This window comes from Suricata suricatta, chromosome 10 (assembly GCF_006229205.1).
Source record: "Suricata suricatta isolate VVHF042 chromosome 10, meerkat_22Aug2017_6uvM2_HiC, whole genome shotgun sequence".
In the NCBI taxonomy this organism is placed as follows: domain Eukaryota; kingdom Metazoa; phylum Chordata; class Mammalia; order Carnivora; family Herpestidae; genus Suricata; species Suricata suricatta.
This window is the reverse complement of record NC_043709.1, coordinates 83835453-83842333: the sequence shown is the minus strand read 5'-3', so window position 1 is coordinate 83842333 and position 6881 is coordinate 83835453.

Here is a 6881-nt window from a genome sequence, read left to right as displayed (position 1 = left end):
TAAATTGAGAGATAGTGGGTTACCAAGATTTCAAAACAGGAAAGATGAGCAACCCAGAGTTAATCTTTTCCTTCCTAGTAGGTGAAAACTATGGGTGAGTCTATGCATATGAGAGAATAAAATATAATGAAGTCAGTAGTATACTCTGAGTCAATAGATCCTATGACCAAGATTTGATGGAAATGGAAGTGGGAGGCACTGAATGAGGGACAAAAAGTTTAAACAGAAGGGGCACCTGGGTGGCTCAATCAGTTGACATTGAACTCTCAGGTCATGATTCCAGGATCGTGGGGTCAAGACCCATGTCAGCCTCCACACTGAGTTTGGAGCCTGCTGAAAATTCTCCGTCTCCCTCCCTCCCCCTCTCTCTCTCTCTCTCTCTCCCTCTCGCTCTCTCCCTCCCTCCCCCTCCCCATCCCTCTCCACTCTAGGCATGCTTGAAAATAAAAATAAAAATAAAAAGTAAATAAGAATAGAACAGACTACAGAAACAGGATTCTATCTTTCTGAGCCTGACTCACATTGAGTCATGGGGTCAGCAAGGCATAGGCTAGCAAAAGGGTCCTTTCAAGAAGCAAAAATCTCTAGAGAAGTGAAGCTGAATTCTATGACACTGACTTCTTATCATTACATAGTGACTGGTAATTTGTAAGATAACTTGGAAAGAGTGTTCATCAAATTTGATTGGCTACTGGCATAAGGACAGACATCGTGACTGATGTATTAAAATCGAGAACTAAAAATAAACTCTCACATTATAGTGAACCAATTTTCTACAAGGGTGCCAGACAATTAAATGGAACAGGAATAATCTTTCTAACAAATGACCAGGCAAATGGATATCCACATGCAGAGGAATAAAATTAGAACTCTACCTCATAGCATATATTCAAAATTAACTAAAATCTAAGAGCTAAAATTATAAAACTCTTAGAAGAAAGGCATAGGTGTTTATGTTTGTGACTGGATTTGGCTATGGTTTCTTAGATATGACAGCAAAAGACAAAAGCACATGAAGTCTATTTCATCAGAATTAAAAACTTCTATGCTTCTAATATCACCATCAAGAAAGTGAAATGGCAAGCTACTAAATATGACAAAATAACTGAAAATCCCATGTCTGATAAGGGATTGGTATTTAGGACATTGAAATAACTCTCAATAATGAAAAGATAATCCAATATAAAAATGAGCGAAAGAATTGATTAGTTCTCTGAAGAAGATATAGAATGGATAATAATCGCATAAAAAGAGACATGTTCAAGGTCATTAGTTATAAGAAAAATGCAAATAAAAACCACAAGATGCCATTTCACACCCACTAGAATCACCATAATAAAAACAACAAATAATGACAAACATTGGCAAGAATCAGGAAAAATGAGAACCTTCAAAAACTGCTGATGAAAACGATATGTTGCTGCCACTTTGGAAAACAGTCTGGCAGTTCCTCAAAAGGTTAAACTTAAAAAAATTTTTTTAAAATTTATTTTAGAAAGACAAAGTGCACAGCTGGGTTAGAGGGACAGAGGGATGTGGGGGACCAGCCCACGCACCCCAGTCGAAAGGTCCCAAGTAGGGGTTGGTGTCAGCGCAATATCTCTAGAAAAGCAGACAGACAAGACGGACTAGACAGACAAGATGGCCAAGAGAGACCAGACAGACAATGTGGATGGTGGTAAAGCCACACTTTATTATGATATGGTCTTATATACCATGGGTGATTACATCATTTCTTTAATGGTTACATAGTTCAAGGTCCCTGAAGTAAAGACATGCTCTGGAAAAGGTCATTTTTATCAGGACAGTAGTAAATAAAAGGAACAATCAAGTCATTAAAAGGGAAGGATTCCCTAATAATAGTCTGCCTCCAAGGGGAAGATGAGCCTGAAGAATTCTATGAGTAGATTTACATTCCTTAAGGCCCTTCATCAGTTATTCAAGGGTAAGATGCTCATCCAATAACAAGCAAATCTTTGGCAGACAAAGTAAGGGAAGGCTGGAGTTACTGACTGACCCGAGTTGATTCAAAGCCTAAAAGTATATGTCTCTTTGCAAAGCAACGAGAAAATCATAGACAGGATGAACAGAAGCCACATGAGTGCTATGCGGGAGGTTTCTGGCCTACTGGGTCCCAACAGAGGGACAGAGGGACACAGAGAATCCCAAGCAGGCTCCATGCTCAGAGCAGAGTCCAATGCAAGGCTGGATCCCATGACTCTCTGATCATACCCTGAGTCAAAATCAAGAGTCAGCCACTCAACTGGTTTGGCCACCCAGGTGCCCCTATTTTCCTAAATGTCCTTATCCTGCGTCACGTCTCAGCAGCAGCTGATAACAATGATCATCTCCTTCCTCTGTTCTTCTAACCCCATTTTCTTTCTAAAGGACAGCAACCCCTGACATTTCGCCCTTGACCCTGACTATTCTTTGCAAATGCTATCAAGGCTTCTAAACCAGATTCTCCAAGCTACGTTTCCTTTGTAAAGCTTTGACCCCTTTACTGAGGCCATCTGTATTTTTTGCATTTCCTTCTAGTTCCTCATAGACAACATCCTCAAACACACACTCACAAATCATTACTTGATGTGGACTACCTTTGTAGACAGCTAATCTTGTACATTTTAGACTCTTTTTGGTGTTACTTTGAGTGGATTTTTCTTGTTTAATCGTAGGGGGCACCCTTCCCCTTAGAATGCTGACCAGCATACTCTGTCATGCTTTTCTTTTATAACATGAAAGTTTTTCACAAGGGCTGGGTATCAATTATTTGCCTTTGTGTCTTTTGAGGAATTTCTTATTCCATAGAGATCTCAGTTTATGAAATTCTTCTGAAGTTCCTTTCAGAATTCTTTGTTACTTTCATGCATTCATTATCTTCAATTAACATTTTGAACTTTTTGTAATTGTAATTACATACTTGGCTATGTTGTTAGGAAGGTTCAGTAGGCTAGAGCTACCTCTTTTTCCCAGTCCAGATGCTTCTCCTCAAAATTGTGTTCATCAAATCTCTTAACCCAAATCCCCTTATCTGGCCTGGGGATTCATGAGGTAAGAACCTTCTAGAGAAGTCAAGGAGATGGACTGAGTGGGTGGGAAGCTGTCTAAGTTTTTGTTTCACATGGGCAGACCTCCAAGTGACAAATAATTTCATGTCATAACCCTAATTCATTTCTATCGAAATTTACAGAAAATCCCTCATTAATTTTAAGAAGCTGAATCACTTTCAGATATTCTTCTAAAGTTTACTTTTTGAGACCTTCAAGGTTTCTTTAGGACGCAGCAGCAGGACTGTTCCTAGCACCCTCTTTCCCTGAAGACTTCTTATCAACATAGGGTCACATTACTTGCCTGAGAAGCACGCTAATGCAATGTAACTAACTTATAAGAAGTCTAGAAAAAAATAGTTCTCAATGTTTCTTCGGCCACAAAAAGGATCAGTCAACAGAATGCTCTAGTTCCCCCGGAATGGGTAGAACTGTCTCATGAAATCTGCATGTATATAGCTTCTGTTAGTGAAAGAAACTAGCTGTTCAGTGTGTCTACCTCATTGCTCCCACTGAGGATTTACAATGTAGTCTTCTCTGAAATCAGCAGTGGCCTCTCCTACAAAGGAGGGTGAGAGTGGCAGGACATTACTGTTCTGCTTGGGAAACAGTTACACGGTTTCACTAGGGATCAATAACTTAGAATCCTGAATTATACAGTATTCATTTGTGAGACTGAATTGTTAAATCTCTGAAAGGCTGATTAACTCACGTGAATGGAAAAAAATTAGTTTCTGAACTTGCAATGGTAGGAGCACTATGTTACTCAGTAAGGCCCTAACTTAGCAGCCATTTCGACCTTTTCACTTGCATTTCTTTTCCTTTAGGACATCCAACAAGAGAAAAGTCCATTCTTTGAGAAAAACCTTTTTCATAACAACCTAGTAGTCATTCATGATGACAACAATAAATTGCATATTTGTAACTACAAATTACAACAAATCACCATTAAAATCACACATTCTCAAAATCCTCACTGAATAGTTTAGATTACAAGAGAAAGTCAGAATTCAAAGATCAAATCATTACTCATCCTTTGGGGAATTGTTAAACATCCTGAAAAATAGTAGCAGGGAACCAGACATCTGTATGCCAACGTTCACAGCAGCCGTAGTAACAATAGCCAAGAGGTGCAACAACCCAAATGTTCATTGACTGGCTAGACAAAATGTGTATATAAATTATTGCTTTTCTTAGACGAATATGATCTTTTTTTATTAAAACCTTACTACATAAATAAATACAGGAAAGTAGAGGAAAAGGAAACAATGTAAAATAAAGGACTCCTTTCTTCTGCACAGACTAGTGTCAAGACAATAAGGCCAAAGGGAGTTACAAGTCAGAGAAAGTTCATGGAGAATGAGACTGTGAGCTGGGTCTGAAGAATGCAGCTTTAGGCAAGTGGAACAGAAACTAAGAAGACAGTAAGGACAGCGTGAGTAAATGCTGAGTGAGGGTGACATCAGCCCAATTAACTCAGAGGATAAAATCTGATGGCAGGGAAATAAAAACAGACGTCCACACAATAACTAAATGAATGTTCATAAGCAGCATTACAAATAGCCAAAAGCAGGCAACAACACAAAGGTCCATCAACTGAGGAATGAACAAAGAGTGTTCAGTAGCCCACAGTGGAGTACTGTTTGACCATAAAAAGAAATGAGGCACTGACAGAACCTATAACCAATCATGAAAAGGCTGCAGGGGGTGCCGAGGTGGCTCAGTCAGTTAAGTGTCTGACTCGATTTTCACTCAGATTCTGTGGGTTCAAGTCCCACGTTAGGCTCTGTGCTGACAGTATAGAGCCTGCTTGGGATTCTCTCTTTCCCTCTCTCTGCCCCTTCCCTGGCTAGCACTCTCTCTCAAAAGTAAATCAATAAACACGAACAAATGAAGAAAGGAGGAAAGGATGAAAGGAAAGAAGAAGGAAGGAAGAAAGAAAGGAAGGAAGAAAGAAAAACAAAGGAAAGAGAGATAGATTGCAGTATGTGAATATCCAAATGGAAAAAACATAAAGTTTGCTCCAAGTCTCAAACTTTATAAAAGCATCAATTACAAAAAGTTCAAGATGTTAATTGAAGATAATGAATGCTTGAAAGTAACAAAGAATTCATAGGAAAAATTTTAAGAATCTCAGATTTCTTAAACTGGAAAGGCCCTTCTCTGCTTTACAACAAACCACAAGGCCTGCAATAAAAGATCCATAAATCTGACTACATTCAGAGATGGAGTTCACAGTCTGATAGCTAACACAGCTACCCCTCAGTCAAATCTTTGGCTCTGCATACTCTTGGACACATTACATTTCCTAAAATTCTTTCTTCCTGGCTATATTTCATAGATATCTGCTTTTCAAACATTTCTACAGTCAGTTATAAGAATTAGATCTATTGATAACTGACACATCTAGGCAGGTACTAGAAACACTTCTATACGCATCAGGGAGCTCATTTGGTTATCACAATACTAGAATGGAGAGATGAAAAACGTGAGCTGCAAGACTTTCTCCAGGCGTTCTCACCCCACAACGAGTGCTCTTGGACTCGTTGCTTAGACTGCTACTTCTTTAGTATAAACACAACAATACAAAAGAAGTCTTATATTTCAAAATACTGGTAGTAAATAAGGGTAAATTTATACATCTCTTAGAAAATCATGAGATTATTTACTGCTGCAATAACTTTTACTTCCTCTTCATATTAAAGGGAAACCTATCAGAGTGGTTACAGTCCTATCTAATAATGAAACTTGGCAGGCCAGGAAGGAATGGCAGGAAAGCTTCAATGTGATGAACAGAAAAAATAGGCAACCAAGAATCCTTTATCCAGTGAGTCTGTCATTCAAAATAGAAGGAGAGATAAAGGTGTTCCCAAATAAACAAAAATGGAGAAAATTCATCACCACCAAACCAGCGCTACAAGAAATCCTAAGAGGAACTCTATGAGGGAAATGTTGTAAAGAATACAAAGTACCAGAGACACCACTATAAACATGAATTCTTTGGAGAACACAATGAATCTAAACCCACATTTTTCAATAAGAACACTGAATGTAAATGGACTGAATGCTCCAACCAAACGACACAGGGTAGCAGAATGGATCAAATAACAAAACCCATCTATTTGCTCTCTACAAGAGACTCATTTTAGACCTGAAGACACCTTTAGATTGAACGTAAAGGGACGGAGAAATATCTATCATGCGTCTGGAAGCCAAAAGAAAGCCAGAGTAGCCATACTTATATCAGACAAATTGGACTTTAAAGTCAAGGCAGTAACAAGAGATGAAGAAGGACATTATATAACAATTACAGGATCTCTCCATCAGGAAGAGCTAACAATTATAAATATATATGCGCCAAATTCGAGAGTGCCCAAATACATAAAACAATGGATCACAGACAGAAACAATCTTATTGATAAGAATGTGCTAATTGCAGGGGACTTGAGGACTCCACTGACAGCAATGGACAGATCAACCAGACAGAAAATCACTAAAGAAGCAATGGACCTGAACGACACATTGGAACATATGGAATTGGTACATATATTTAGAACTCTGCATTCTGAAGCTAGGAAATTTACTTCTTCTCGAATGCACATGGCACATTCTACAAGACAGATCACATACTGGGGCATAAAGCAGCCCTCCATAAATATAAATGAATTGAAATCATAGCATGCACACTTTTAGATCACAAGCAATGAAACTTGAAATTATCCACAGGAAAAAGTCTGGGAAACTTCCAAAAATGTGGATGTTAAAAACCACCCTACTAAAGAATGATTAGGCTAATCAGGCAATTAGAGAAGAAATAAAAAATATATGGAAAAT